This window comes from Onychomys torridus, chromosome 22 (genome assembly GCF_903995425.1).
Source record: "Onychomys torridus chromosome 22, mOncTor1.1, whole genome shotgun sequence".
Taxonomy (NCBI): domain Eukaryota; kingdom Metazoa; phylum Chordata; class Mammalia; order Rodentia; family Cricetidae; genus Onychomys; species Onychomys torridus.
In genome coordinates, this window is record NC_050464.1 from 2,341,932 (window position 1) to 2,357,515 (window position 15,584).

The 15,584-nt window shown below is 48.2% G+C and overlaps 1 long non-coding RNA gene across 1 annotated transcript; it reads left to right on the forward strand.

Annotated features, from left to right (window-relative positions):
- Positions 1-9,891: 9,891 nt before the first annotated feature.
- On the forward strand, positions 9,892-12,104 carry LOC118572494. Its single transcript, XR_004943496.1, has 3 exons — positions 9,892-10,044; positions 10,910-11,004; positions 11,794-12,104. It is a non-coding gene; the product is annotated as an uncharacterized LOC118572494 (long non-coding RNA).
- Positions 12,105-15,584: the final 3,480 nt, after the last annotated feature.

A 15,584-nucleotide genomic window follows, 5' to 3' on the forward strand; every position in this document is an offset into this window, starting at 1 on the left:
GATGATATGGTGATGATGGTGATGGTGGTGGTGGTGATGGTGGTGATGGTGGTCGTGATGGTGATGATGGTGGTGGTGGAGGTGGGGATGGTGGTGGTGATGGTGATGATGGTGGTGGTGGAGGTGGGGATGGTGGTGGTGATGGTGATGATGGTGGTGGTGGAGGTGGGGATGGTGGTGGTGATGGTGATGATGGTGGTGGTGGAGGTGGGGATGGTGGTGGAGGTGGGGATGGTGGTGGTGATGATGGTGATGATGGTGGTGGTGGTGGTGGTGGTGGTGGTGGTGATGGTGGTGATGGTGATGATGGTGGTGATGGTGGTGGTGATGATGGTGGTGGTGGTGGTGGTGGAGGTGTTTGAGGTGATGGTAGTGATGGAGGTGAAGGTGATGGTGATGGTGGTGGTGGATTCTCAAGCTGTGTGCGCCAAGGAACATTGCAGTTAAATGGAGCGTTTTCGTTCCTGTTGACCCAGAGGTATGCGATGCCCTGGTTCACAGGGAAGCCAGCTCCACATAGTTGTTGGGGGTTGTTCATGTGGGACGGCACTGCTTCCTCTCCAGGGCTCTGGCGGGGCGACAGAGCTCCTCCATGCCTGGAACCCTGCTCCCTCAGCATGGTCTGTGCCAGAGCTGCACCACCGTCTCCTCTCGCCCAGATGACAGCAACAACGTCTGCCCATTCCTGAGGACACTGTGTCTCACTAGCCTTCCCTCCCCACTGCGGGGGAGGGGTAACAGTTATCTACCTGCAGAATCAGGGGCAGTGCAGTGGGGGAGGCCTAGGGGTTGCCTCACTTCCGTGTACCGTGCAGGAGGAAGCCCTGCTGTCAGGTCTGTAGGACAGACGGTGTCCTGTGTGCACACTTCCTCTTTCCCAATGTCTGTCTCCTACCACAATCCCCTCCTTCCTGACCCTGAGCCTTTAGTCCCTTCCCTCTCTTTAGGAAATGAACCCCCTCCACCACCATTAGCACCCCATCCTCAGAATATGTCCCTTCCTGAATCTTTTGGGGTGTTTTGTTTTGTTTTCTGTTTTGGTTTGTTTGTTTGTTTGTTTGTTTTTGTTTTTTTTCTAGACAGGATTTCTCTTGTAGCTTTGGAGCCCTGTCTTGGAACTCGCCTTGTAGACCAGGCTGGCCTCGAACTCAGAGATCCACCTAGCTCTGCCTCCCGAGCACTGGGATTAAAGGTGTGCGCCACCACTGCCCGGCTCCTTCCTGAATCTTGAGAAATTCTCTCAGGCTCTGCTCAAAGGCATATGTAGCCTCCTGGTACCTGACATTCTCAGGAGAAGGGACGAGAGGAAGTTCTAGGGCCTGAGGCTACCACAGCTGGAGGAGCCTGGAGATAGACATCTATCTCAGAACCAGGTCCCAGATGCCTCCATCCAAAGCTCTATATCTCTCTGGGAAGACTGTTTCTCTCCATCTGGAGCTGGGCTTGGCACAAGCCTGATGGGGATGGTGGATATTTTATGCCAGATAGACTCTCCAGTTGAGAGTCACAATGGGCATCCTCGGTTATTAGCTAGGGAAGCCCTCAGTCTCGCCTGACAAGAAACCAATTTCTCTATTACAATACTTAAAGACCTTTCAAAATAATTCCGGGGGTTGGGGATTTAGCTCAGTGGTAGAGCGCTATGGGCTGTTATCAGTTCAGTTGTGTTCCCAAAATTTAGACACAGAACCTCAGAATGCAACCTCACTCATAATCAAGGTCAATGCTGATATAATTCATCATACAAAGTCTGATGATGACTGATGCAACTCCTGAGACAGCTTAGCAGATAAGAGCATGGGCTGCTCTTGTAGAGGACCTGGGCTCAGCTCCCAGCACCCACATGGTGACATACAACTATGCATAACTCAGGTCTATGGGGTCCAGTGCCTCTTCTGACCTCTGTGGGCACCAGGCACACGCACGATACACAGACATCTATATAGACAAAACACATATACATTAAAATAAATCATACCAGAATTCAGTGACCTTCATCCAGTATGAACAATGAACATAAGAAGAGGCTGAGTAGACACGCTGGGGGAAATGGCACATATTGATGGAGTCGAGACAGGAGCCATGTGTCTCCAAGTTCAGGAATGATAAGGGCTGCTGGCGGCACCAGAAGTGGAGGGAGAAGCATGGAGCACATTTCCCTTCAGAGCTCTAGGAGAGCATAGGCCTGCCTACACCGTGACACTGGACTCCAGTCTGTGTGAATCCTTCCAGTGTGTTGTGTGTACCTGTATGAACTCTAAAAACTAGACAATAATCCACATAAGTGATCCCAGCTCAGAACAACTCCTTATGCTCCCCCGCTGCCTCCCAGTGGAAGGTGCCTGTGGTTCAGTCCCTCCCGCTGACTTGGAAAACCGTTTCTGATTGAAGCCTATCATGCTCTAGCCTGGTGACTGTCACATATCACAGAACCTTCCAGAAACAGACAGGATGCCGCTGAAGACAGACAAACGGCAACAGCCAGCAGTGTACACGTGTTGACACATGCTGCAAGCGAGAAATGACATAATTCCCCTACGGGAAACTGAGCAAAAGCTGGCTGGAAGACATGCAAGACTCCCGTACCACTCAACTCACACGCCCTTTACTCTGTCCTTAAGCAGTGGAAGGCCAGGCTCGGGCCCGTGCGCTGTGCTCACCGGCATCAGTGAGACCCTATATCCATCAACATGTCTTCTCTGGCTTAGACATTGATTTATTGAGGGTATTAAAGAGATGGGTACTGTTCAGAGAATCAAATTTTTCAAATGTTGTCGTTATTCTGAGGAAGAAATTGCTTTTAAAGTTGTAAATAGAGTTGTTCAGTAAAATATAGGAGACTCAATTGAATTTGAATTTTAGACAACGAATAATGTTCCTGTATAAAGAGTGTCTCAAATACGGCACGTGCTTTTGTGTGTTTGAGGGGTTTTAATATCTTTTGTTAATCCTTTGACAGTTTCATATATGCGTGTAATTTATTTTGACCATAGCCATCACCTGTCCCTTCCCTCCCTCTGAACCCTTCCTTCTTCCCAACAACTCCTGCTTTCACGTTTTTAATATATATATATATAGTCTGTGTGTGCCTGAATGTACCCATCTGCACCACGTGCATGTAGTGCCCACACCGGCCACAAGAGGGCATCAGATCCCCGGAACTGGAGTTATGGGCAGTTGGGAGCCAGCATGTGGGTGCTTGGAACTGAACCTGGGTCCTCTGCAAGAGCACTCAGTATTCTTTAATCACTGAGCCATCTTTCCAGGGCCTGGAATGGTTTTAAATGGCCACATTACATTTGTCAAAATTCACTGAACTGTGCATTTGAAATGTGCACAATTTACATCATGCAAACAACATCTCTAAAAATAAATGCCCTATTTGCTTAAGCTTGGAGAGTTGGGTTTCTGTGAAAGTGGCTGACGGTAAGCCCTGGTTAATTAAGAGATAAAGATAAGGGCAGTGAAATGAAAGCATCATGAAATCGGTATGCCTCTCATCCCACAAGGCTCTCAGGCCTTCAGAAGGAGATGTACTGATTGTGTCAATCACCTTCTTCAGTCTTTGGGTACAGTTGGGTGGGAAAACAAGTCCTGCTGGGTGGAAATGAGATCACATGCGCTTATTCCAAGGGAGACTGAAAGGCCAGGAGAGTTAAACCATCAGGCATTTGCAGGCAACTTGGGAAAGCTTTAAAAGCTCAGACATAGCCAGGTGGTGGTGCATGCCTTTCATCCCAGCACTCTGGAGGCAGAGGCAGGTAGATCTCTATGAGTTCGAGGCCAGTCTGGTCTACAGAGTGAGATCCAGGAGAGCCAGGACTATACAGAGAAACCCTGTTCAAAAAAATAAAAAGAAGAAAAAAAAACCTCACAGCCCTCAAATAGGGTGTGCGAGTCAGACATACCTGTTTTTGATACACAGAAGGTCCCCAAATGACATCTGAGTTAGACTTGGGGTGTGGGGAGTTTACACCTGATGCTTTGCTTCCCACCTGTTGCTGTCTCTGTCTTTTCCCTTCCTCATGTTTACTTTAGGGAGTAATCTGGAGTGGATTTTATCTCAAAGCAGCTTCTGCAGCCACATAGGACCCTCGTGTGGAAGATCCTTCCCTTTGCCCATCATTTTACCCAAATGCATGGTCCACAGGGGCAGAGAGTCCACTCTGCAGGTGCCTGGCCTTGCTGGTAAAAGAAACTTGAAAACGACTCAGGAGGGAACTGGAGGACAATTTATTGGAGCCAGTGAGCTAAAGAGCAGCATGCTGGGTTGGGGATTTAGCTCAGTGGTAGAGTGCTTGCCTAGCAAGTGCAAGGCCCTGGGTTCGATCCTCAGCTCAAAAAATAAAAATAAAAAAAGAAGAGCAGCATGCCAAGCAACATGGAGGTGCCAGCAGCTGCTGAGAGGAAGGATGTGGAAAGAGGGGAAAGAGAAATCTGCACTCCTCACAGAGAACAGCTAAAAGACACTCTGTGGAGGGCAGGATGGGAAAACTAGGAAAGAGAAAGAACCCTTGTTCCTCCATGTGTGAAGGGGTACAACATTTGTCTTCTTCTCTGGGTTTATTCTCTTGGGCATAAAAACAGCACTGCTTCCTTTCAGGTCAATGAAGGGGGAAATATTTAATTTTAATAGTATATAGGCTAGTCCAGTAGTCAGCTAAAAGTGGCTCAGAGTAGCCTCAAACTCAGGACATGTCTAAGACGGGAAGGTGGAGAGTTACCGCCAGCCGTCTTTATTACTGTAGGTCTGCCACTGAGCTGGGTCAGCTTTGGGCCAGGAAGGAATGAGTAAAAGCAGCTTGTTGCCATTCCCTTCCCCACTGTGTGATATTCTGATTGTACTCCAAAGCTCTCGAGACTGCCAATAAATAAAGTTTGCTTTGAATCAGAAGGTGGAGCTAAGATACTAGCCAACCAAAATTAACCATAGAGGTTTTGGAGGACTGAGGACAGAAAGAGAGACACAGGAAGTAGTAGGGTGGGGCTGAGAGGGGGGTCACAGCCCTTTTTGGATAAGGGGTGTGTGTGTGTGTGTGTGTGTGTGTGTGTGTGTGTGTGTGTGTGTGTGAGAGAGAGAGAGAGAGAGAGAGAGAGAGAGAGAGAGAGAGAGAGAGATTGCTTCTCCACTGCTTCTCTGATCATTCAGGATTTTACCCTGATATCTGACTCCTGAGTTTTTATTGATAAAGAATAATTAGATAAATGCTTCACTTACCTTTACGTTCTGTTAGTTTTGCATGTCACTCTTTAACGCTGCAATTAGTTACAAGCTTCTTTGGTTCTTTATCACTCATGGAAAGGCTGGGGCTGGCTTATTTTTAATGTAGTAGTCCACTGGGAAGACTAGCACTTAAAAATGAGTTACAAGCAGCTTGCAGACTTTTCATTATAGTATTTTATAAATTGGCCTTTCTTTCTCCTCCTTTTTTACTTGGTTATTGCCAACACCAATCATACCACTTGCCTAAGAGGAAAGAGCCATATTGGAATTTATACGAGGAGTTATCCCCAACCCCCTTATAACACTCCCCACTCAGCCCGTCTTCAGACTCTGGGATCAGAAGCCTGAAGTCGCATCTCTAAACTCATGCCTTCCAGGGGATGCTCATGTCAGGCCACCAAGTACAAATCCCAAGATGTCTTCCAGATTCCTTGTGGACCCCAAGGCGGGTGGGCTGCAGGTGCTCTATTCCTGGTACCTGCTCCATTCATTGGGAAGACACCAGGCAGATGCTCCTAGTGATGGCAGTGACGGTTGTGCCCGTGATGCGGATGGTGCCATGGGGAAAATAATGAAGGAACACATGAACAGAATGAAAGCACCTGGGCAAGGTGACTTCTTTTTGTAAAAAGGGTAGACCAGAGCCCAAACTGGACTGTCAACCTCACATGGTCTAGAGTGCCTCTGTCTCTTATCCCTAATGCATGTGGTGACTAGATCTGATCCCAGCGGTGGGAGATCAACTTCACAAACCCTCAGAAGAGGACGGCTCAGGGATACGGGCCCTTGGCAAGCTAACCACCTTCCATAGAAAAACAAAACAAACAAAACATTTTCCACAGCGATAGTTTATGAGCCACAATCATGCAGCATGGTCTCCCCCTTTTGAATTTAATTTTATTTTATTGTAGTGGTAGTGCTGTCATTAATCTGGACAAGCTTCATTTTGGAAGATAAATAAACTGGGCCCATGCTACGTTGCAGCAATGACCCTGCCATTTTCGGAGACAGGAAAGAATGCATAGCTCTGGTTAGGAAGTACCTCTGGGAAAGGTCCAGATGCAAGTTCAAGAGAGATAAATTGCTGAGGCTGCGGTCATTTAAATAAGAAAATGTCCATATAGTCTCAGACATCTGAACATTTCCCCCAGGTAATGGCACTGTTTGGGGACATGTAGAAGGTGCAGCCTTTCTGGAGGAAGTATGTCACTGGGGGTTGACTTTGAGGTCTTGAATCCTTACCTACATCTTTTTTGTGTGTGTGTAATTTTTTTTTATTTATTTATGTGCATTGTTGTGAAGGTGTCAGATCCCCTAGAACTGGATTTACAGACAGTTGTGAGCCTCCATGTGGTTGCTGGGAATTGAACTCAGGAACCTCTGGAAGAGCAGACAGTGCTCTTAACCACTGAGCCATCCCTCCAGCCCCCTCACCTACATCTTGATGCTCGTGGTTTAAAATGTAAGTTCCAGCTCCCGCTGCCTTGCCTGCCTCCCCCCGTGATGTCATGGACTCTAACCCTCTGGAACTATACACCAAAATAAACTCTTCTATAAGTTGCAACGGTCATGGTGTTTTATCACAGCAACAGAAAAATAACTAATACAGAGGACAATGAGTTATTAATCCCACAGACATACAGACAACAGTATGGCAAGGGCTTTGAAGAGAGGAAGTCAGAGATTACAGGGAGGAAGTGGGAATCTCTTCTACTTCTGTGACAGTGAGTGGCTTCACAACATAAGCCTGCAGCCAGGCTCACTGATTCCCAGGCACGAAGCAGAGAACTGGTGTGAGGCAGGAGGGCTGGTGTGAGGCAGGAGGGCTGGTGTGAGGCTGGAGGGCCGGTGTGAGGCAGGGCTTGTGGCCCCTAATACTCTCTTTGATGTAAACTGTCTGGCACCTGGGAGTTCACAGTCATATCTAGTTGGTTCCTACAAGCGGAGGAGAGCTGCTGCAGATTCTGTGGTCTGTGCAGCAGCTGGATTCGAACATAGAATTCTTAGACTCTTAACCTGGATTCTCAGAGTCAAGAGGAGAGAAACCCTCCTTCTCCAACAGAAGTGAACAGTGGAGACTCCAGCTTTTCCCCCACTCCCCAACCTCTGGAAGATGATTTGACTGACCCAACCTAGAACTGGGAGAAAGGAAATAATATTCACGTGCAGCTCAGCCCTTTCTCAGCCCCATGGCCAGGCCGACTTGTTCCTGACTGTCTGTCTGTCTCACCAGCCTTCTCCTCCAGGTGGCAAGATGCAAAATGGCATGCAAAGCTTCAACCCCCCCAAATTCCACGTGACCACATCGTTTCCAAGTGATGGGTGTGTGCTGAACTCTAATCCCTGACAGACCACAAAGGGGCCATTGATGACCCCTGGCATTCAACTGCCTGTCTGCTATGTCCTTTCTTTTGATGAAGCCATTTTCTCCAGGAATGGGATGACCATGAAGCAGGAGACTGCAGTGGAAACTTCCAGAACACATTGGCCCGGCAGAATACGCTGACCCTGTTGTCAGCCTGTGATGCAAAAATGGGCCAACATGCTTGTGTCTTTCCCCGATGTCAGAATGGATTGAATGACAGTCCGTTCACAAGGTGTATCAGTTATAATTAGCCGAACAGTCCCATTTCCCTTGAGAGCCAGCTGTTGGCAAACAGGAGTTCATTTATATCAGTCTTCAATATTAACTCTCAGATCACACATTACACATCACACAGAAGGTATATCTATATCTATATCTATATCTATATCTATATCTATATCTATCTATATATATATATATATATATAGAGAGAGAGAGAGAGAGAGAGAGAGAGAGAGAGAGAAAGAAAGAAATGGAGTGAGTGCCTGCAAAAAAAGGTTAAAGAGGTCACAGCAGCAGTCGTGGAGGAGTTTAAAGAGGTTTCCCTGGAGGCAGAGGCACAGCCGGATGCTAATGTTACATACACTTAATCTGGGCAGATACAGGGAGAGTCATTAGATAAGATGCTCAGATAAGATATTAGCAAATCCAGGTCTGGCCTGGTGGTACACTGCCTTAATCCCAGAACTCAGGAAGAAGAGACCCATGTACGTCTATGAATTCCAGGCCAGCCTGGTCTATAAAGGAAGTTCCAGGACAACCAGGGCTACATAGTGAGATCTCAAGCCAGTCTGGAAAAGTTTGGGGTTGGGCCAGGTTTCCAGATTGGGTGGAGCTAGAGGCAAGGAGAAAGACTGGGTTCAGATGGATGGATGGGTGGGTGGGTCGGTGGGTCGGTGGGTGGATGGGTGGGTGGATGATGGATGGATGGATGGATGGGTGGATGGATGGATGGTGGGTGGGTGGGTGGGTGGGTGGTGGGTGGGTGGGTGGGTGGGTGGATGGGTGGATGGATGGATAGATGGATGGATGGGTGGGTGGATGGATGGATGGGATGGGATGGGATGGAAAGCCATTCGACTAATGCAGTGGTGTGTGAGCTCAGCCAAAACCCTAGGGACAGCTGAGCATTCTCTACCTGTGTGTCCCTTGATGGCACACTGGGTGGTCAAATAACACGCCAGTAGGACCATCACTGTCACAGTATTAGATGCCCTTCTCTCTATGGGGTCCAGACCAGGGTACTGCATCCTATGACCATCGGGTGGGTTCAAGTTCTCCAACCTAGTTTTTATGACATGATTTTAATATGCCCACATAGTCATATGATCCAAATATATTTGGGTAAGTTTATAGGTGACACTGTTACCATTCTTAGCCTGTACCCCCAAAAGCCAGATTTAATTAATAAGCCAATTAAAAGAGCCAAATTAATAATGAAATGCAAAAAAGGGAGATCTATTCAATGTGGCCACACTGAGAAGAGGGACACAGAGAGATCCAGTGACCCCAAGTCCATCTTTAGGGTGTTTAGATAGAGGTCCAGGGCTATGCATACCTAAGCGGTCTGGGTCAAGGTATGGTCCTGCCCATCACTGACCCATCACTGTCTCTCCTGGAGGGTGACAATCTGTAAACTTCAAGAGAAAAATGTCCCCAGGCTTTAGGCTTCCTGTTCTCCCAGCATCAGACCCCTGAGGGCACCCCAACTTCTCGGGAGTCCATTGTTTCAATGGCCTGAGAGATAAAGTAAGGGACAGCAAGTTGTCTTTGGACTGTCTTCATCCCTACCAGACTGGACACGGGACATTTTACTTCTTACATAGAAAGCCTGTACTTCCTGATTGGTACTAAACAGGGAATGTTGTCTACATGGCAAGGAAACACGGGGTCAACCTACCTCTATGCTTACGCCTAAAGTACAGACAAGCTTGTAAATTGGAGTCACAGCAGCCAGGGAGCAGAGGTCCGTGGTCCCGATATCCTCATGGCCTGTCCCTGCAGACCTAACTTCCTTTGCTAAACCCCACCTCCTAGAGTCTCCATCACCTCCCAGTGGAACTTCAGGCTGTCAGTCAAGCCTCTGGCAGACCCATACTCTAGCAGGCCTGCGTTAGCAAGATAGTATTCCCGTTAGAGTGGAGTGGTCCACAGAGCGGAGGACGCGCTTATGGTTGGTTATCATTAAACGGAAAACACAATTTAAAAATTCTCGTATTGACCTCAGCCAAGAGGCGCGGCCAGTTTTCCCAGCCCCGGCAGAACCTGGTTTAGAAGCTCTTCACTCCTTCCCCGTCTTCCTTCCGTGTTCTCTGGCGCGGTCCCAAATCAGACTTCATCTGGTGCAGCAGAGCGTGATATGAATCCCACAGGGTCTGGCTTGGGGCCTGCTCTGAGATCTGTAACAGCGATGTTTACACCACGGCGCTTTTCTCTTCCTGTGTCACCTGGACAGGTATTCCCCGCAGGCTGCCTGTAACTGTCACGGAAGGCAGTTTCACGAGAGGCTTTCGCCCACTTGGGATTTCTGTGCGGAGGGGTTGCTGTTAGCATCTGATTTGCACCGCGTCGTTAGGCCTCCGCCGCCAGAGAGAGAGAGGCAAGAGACAGGCTTTCTATAAAACTGGCAGTCTGACTTCATCTCCCTCAACAGATTGGCAGCGGAGCAGACTCCCGCCTGTCAGACCCACCTGAAGTGCCCTCTTTCACGCAGTACCCGCTGTCAGCGCCAGGGCCCGTTCTGGGAGGTGGATGTTGTTTCTCGGCTCCAAAAGGCCCTATGCTAAAAATATTGATGGCAGAGATTGACACCCAAAGAGCACTTGGCAGTGAGGAAACTGTGCTGTGAGATGGAGCCTGCCCTTCTGGGAAAGATCTCCCAGCTGCCCCGTGTAAACAAACACAGTGCCTGGCTGTCCTCACCAGTGGGAGGCAGGGGATCCCTCCTTCTTGTCCCATACCCTCCGCTTCCCAAGACAGCAGTCATGCCTAGTAAAAATGTCTAGGGTAAATGAGATCTTGATATCCCATAGCTGTGGGCTGAGTATCCCCTCCCTGCTCCCCAAATCAGCCTGTTGGACTGAGATTCCTCAGTGGGCAAGCACTGGGAAGCGGAGCCTAGTTGTGGGGGTGGGGAGTTGGGTCATGGGGGAAGAGGCTTCATGAATGAATTAATGTCTTTCTTGTGTGTCTGGGGTAGTTCTCGTGGAAGTGGAGCTGCTCTAGCTACTGGCTCATCAAGTTGTGAGAAAGAGAGACTGTCTCCTCTCTTTTGCCTCTTCTGTGGACACCAGCGGCTTCCTCCCTTTTTTCCCCCATAGGCTGAACCAACACCTAATCGTCAACAACCAGATATGGCTGCAATGTCCCAGGCTCCAGAACCATCGACGAAGATAAACAAATGACTCTGTCTCAGGTGAATGGGCAGATTGTCCTTTCGCGTAAGAAGTTTACTGGGAGCTGGAGAGATGGCTCAACAATTAAGAGCATGTGCTGCTCCTCAAGAGGACCAGAGTTCGATTCCCACCACCACCCACATTAGGCAGCTCACTCTAGTACAGCTTCCCATACAATTCCAGCTCCTCTGGCCTCTGAGAGCACACACACACACACACACACACACACACACACACACACACACGATTTAAAATCATAAACCTTTAAAAAATAAGTTTATTAAAAGAATTAGTAACATCATAGGCATACAGATAACACCATGGCAGGGTTCTGAGGAAGTGGGTATGTTCACATGTGTGTGTGTGTGTGTGTGTGTGTGTGTGTGTGTGTGTGTGTGAGAGAGAGAGAGAGAGAGAGAGAGAGAGAGAGAACCTGTAAGCCCCACCTGCCCAAAGTCAGATAACTTCCTGGAATGCTGGGGGCTGTGGTTCTTGTGAGATAACAAGCCACATATTTTCACTCCCCTAAATAAGTTATTTGCCCTGGATGTGTTTGATTGAATGTGGGCAGGCGTGTACATAAGCAGGAAATAATGTCAGGATGTATCCTTACCCCTGATTGGACCTGATGGGAAATACGGTGGCCTTGTGGTTTTGCCTTTTTAAGCCTCTGCAAAACATGACTCATTGGCATTTTCTGGGAACCCCAAATGGACCTGGCCAGAATTCATCATCCTGGCCAGTACTTAAAGCTTGCTTCAAATTTGCCTCAAAATTGAGAAACTGGTTTTTGCTCTCAAAATTCTCAGGTTTCCCAGGTGCTCAGAGTCTACAGGAGTCAGATCCACAGAGCTGCAGGCACCTGACCACATGGGTACTGGGGGAGAAACCTGGCATCATCACTCTTAACTGCTGAGGCATCTCTGAGGCCATCTTCTTACAGGTATCAGAGGAAGGATGTTTCACAGTCCTAGCCTGCAGTCAGGCTGTCCCTAATTGCCGGGTGGCAGGGAGAGAAGAGGAAATTCCAGAGAAGGAATTTCAGAGGATGTGGGAGACGTAGAGAGGATGACCCGTCTAGTTGAGGTGTGCCCATTGTGTGGATGGTGATGTGCCACCTTTTGATTCTCCAGGCAGTCTGTTTAAAATTCATAGACAAGAGCTGGAGAGATGGCCCAGCGGTTGAGAGCACTGACTGCTCTTCCAGCACCACATGGCAGCTCACAACTGTCTGTAACTCCAAGATCTGACATCTCACACAGACACACATGCAGGCAAAACACCAATGCATATAAAAATAAAATAAAATAAAATAAACTCATAGACAGGCTCTTGGTAGGTAGGTGTCTCTCCCGTGGCAGTAGGAATACCAGAATCCTCTCTGAGGGTAGAGGACTGTAGATGGGTGCAACCTGAGCGGCATTAGGTCTGGGGTTCTTACCTACTCAGCCTTTTTATTTATGTGAAAATGAAATGAGAATAATTCTTTTAGAAAAGGGAGGTAGAGGAAGAGATGAGGGGTAATGAATGTCATCTCAAGTCTGCCTTCTTCTAAGCTGAATGTGGGGTGTTACAGGGTTAGGAAGGGGCCTCCTGTTTGAGGAAGAAGTCAGGTGTTGGCCCCTGGGACAAGAACGTTGTCAGATACACAGGCAGGTAATTAGATTGACTGTTGTTGTTGTTGTTGTTTGAGACAGGGTTTCTCTGTGTAGCTTTGGAGCCTGTTCTGGATCTTATTTTAGACCAGGCTGGCCCAGAACTCACAGAGATCCGCCTGCCTCTGCCTCCTGAGTGCTGGGATTAAAGGCGTGCGCCACCGCCGCCGCCACCACCACCACCACCCAGCTAGATTGACTTTTTAAAGGGTTACATAGCCCAAGGTTACATTAGCTCTAGACCCATAACACCCTAACTCTCCATGCCCACAGACATATGGTTGGAGTTTTATCAACACAAGGGCAACAAAGCTCAGCTAAAACTACTCTTCTTGGGCTTGAAACCTAACAGGCACCTTTCCTGTTCCTTCGGATTACCTCTGCCCTCGACCTCACATGGCTTCCATTTGCACTACACGGGCTTTCCATGGTCTCTGCCCACACTATTACAGGGAACGCTTGAGCTACGCCCTGCATCTAACCCTTCCTCCTGACAACCCTGACATGCACAGACTCCACCCTAGCCTTGGCTTTTCATCTTTTACAATCGATTGCCCCATTGTCCACAAAACAGAATACAACACCTCCATTTCAGCATTAGTTATTCATTGCTGTGTAGCACATTATCCCCCGCCCCCCCCACACACACACACAAAAGTGAGTGACTTACTATAACAATAAATATTCTCTCTCCAATTGGAGAAACGGCTCAGCAGTTAAGAGCACCTATTGGTCTTGCAGAGAACCCATATGGTGGCTCACAACCGTCTTCTGCTTCTGTGGGTACCAGACACACATGTGGTGCACATACATAAATGCAGGCCACGACTCATGCACATACAAATAAATAACCAAATCTAAAGATTAAAGACAAGCAACAGCAAACAGCCAGGCAGCACTTGGGAGGAGAGGCAAGAGGATCTCTGTGAGTTCAAGGTAGCCAGGGCTACATTCAGAGAAACCCTGTCTCAAAATGAAATAAGTAAATAAATAACAAATATAAAAATGAAAACAAACAAACAACAACAAAACATTATCTCAGTATTCCTGTGGTCAGAACTCCAGGCAGATCTTAGCTGAACTTCCTGGCTCCAGGTCTCTGTAGGGTTTGGTCAAGATATCAGCTGTGGCCATAGCTATCCTGAACCTTGGTCTGTTCTAGAAGAATCACTGCTGATATGGCTCGCTCATGTGTAGAGCAAGTGGCAGCTAGCTGTTGGCAGCAGACTTTACTTCCTGCGCCATGTGAGTTTCTCCGGAGACCTTCTGTATCCTCATGACAAGGGAGCTGGCTTCCTGCAGCAGACAGGAAGGAAGGAAGTGACTAGTCAGCTCTGACCTGACCCAAGAAGTGCAAGGGCATCCTTTCTTCCAGATTCAGCTGTCCAGTCAGTCCCCGGTGATTCAAAGATTAACAAGGCATTTGCAGAGGGATGAGGACATGACCAGGTTCACAGGTGGACGCTGGGCAGCAGCCCGCACTTGGAGAGGGCCAAATAATGGCACAGACAAATAATGGCAGCTTCTTCTGGTTGGGACCTTACCTCTGCTGCACCAGTGCACGACACCAGAATGGACACCAGAGAAATGCACATTCATTTTTTAAAATATTTATTTATTATGTATAGTGTTCTGCCTGCATGTATGCCTGCAGGCCAGAAGAGGGTGCCAGATCAAATTATGGATGGTTGTGAGCCACCATGTGGTTGCTGGGAACTGAACTCAGAACCTCTCTGGAAGAGCAGACAGTGCCCTTAACCACTGAGCCATCTCTCCAGCCCCAGTGCATTCATTTTATCCCCCTCAAATTTCGGGCACTATCTCCTGACCACCAAAATTAAACAGCTTTGCCCACATCACCCTTTTTTTTTTTTTCTTGGTTTTTCGAGACAGGGTTTCTCTGTGTAGCTTTGCAACTTTCCTGGAACTCGCTTTGGAGACCAGGCTGGCCTTGAACTCACAGAGATCCTCCCGAGTGCTAGGATTAAAGGCGTGTGCCACCACCACCCTGCCCCACATCACCCTTTGTGGTGATATTTTGTTTGTGCTCTAACAAATAAAGTTTGCCTGGAGCAGAGCTAGGCACTAGTTAACCAAAGAGACCAGGCAGTGGTGGCACACACTTTCAATCCCAGCAGTCGGGAGGAGGAAGCAGGAAGATCAGGAGTCCCAAACTACCCTAGACTATACACGACTGAACCAGTCTAAAAGAGCCAGGTGGTAGAGACTCACACCTTTAATCCCAGCACTTACAATCTCATGCCTTTGATCCCAGTACTTGGGAGGCACATGCCTTTAATCACAGCACTAGGGAGGCGGAGACAGGAAGTGATATGGCTGGGCAAAGAGAGGACTATAAGGCAGGAGAAGTTACTGAGGTAAAAGGTTGCTCCTTTGTCTCTCGGATCTTTCAGCATTTACCCAGATATCTGGCTCTGGGTTTTTCTTATTAAGACCAATTAGGATTCATACTACAACCCTCTTTCCATGTTGGAAAATTTAAAAAGACAATTTGCTAGGGAGGGTCCTTGGCATAGGAGTTGATGCAAAGGTGAATCAGTTCCCCTCTGGAATTGGCCCACAGCTGACCTTTCTCCGGTACTGGGTGGCCATCCTACAGAGCACAGGCACACGGGTGAGTTAACCCTCTCTCGTAACTCCACTGAATCTACAACCTGAGGCCCTAAGAAAATTGGAAAAGCCAGGCATGGTAGCATATTCCCGTAACCCTAGCACCCAGGGGCAGGAGCAGGAAGATCATGAGGAGTTTGAGAGCAACCTGAGCTACAGAAACTTCCAGGTCAGCCTCAGGAGCCTTGCAAGACTACAGACACAGCTTAACCGTAGAGCACTTGCCTAGCATGCACCGGGCCCTCCGTTCAACCTCCAGCACCAGGAAGACGAGACGTGAGAACTCGTTCTGTAGTTCACAAGCCATCAATTTT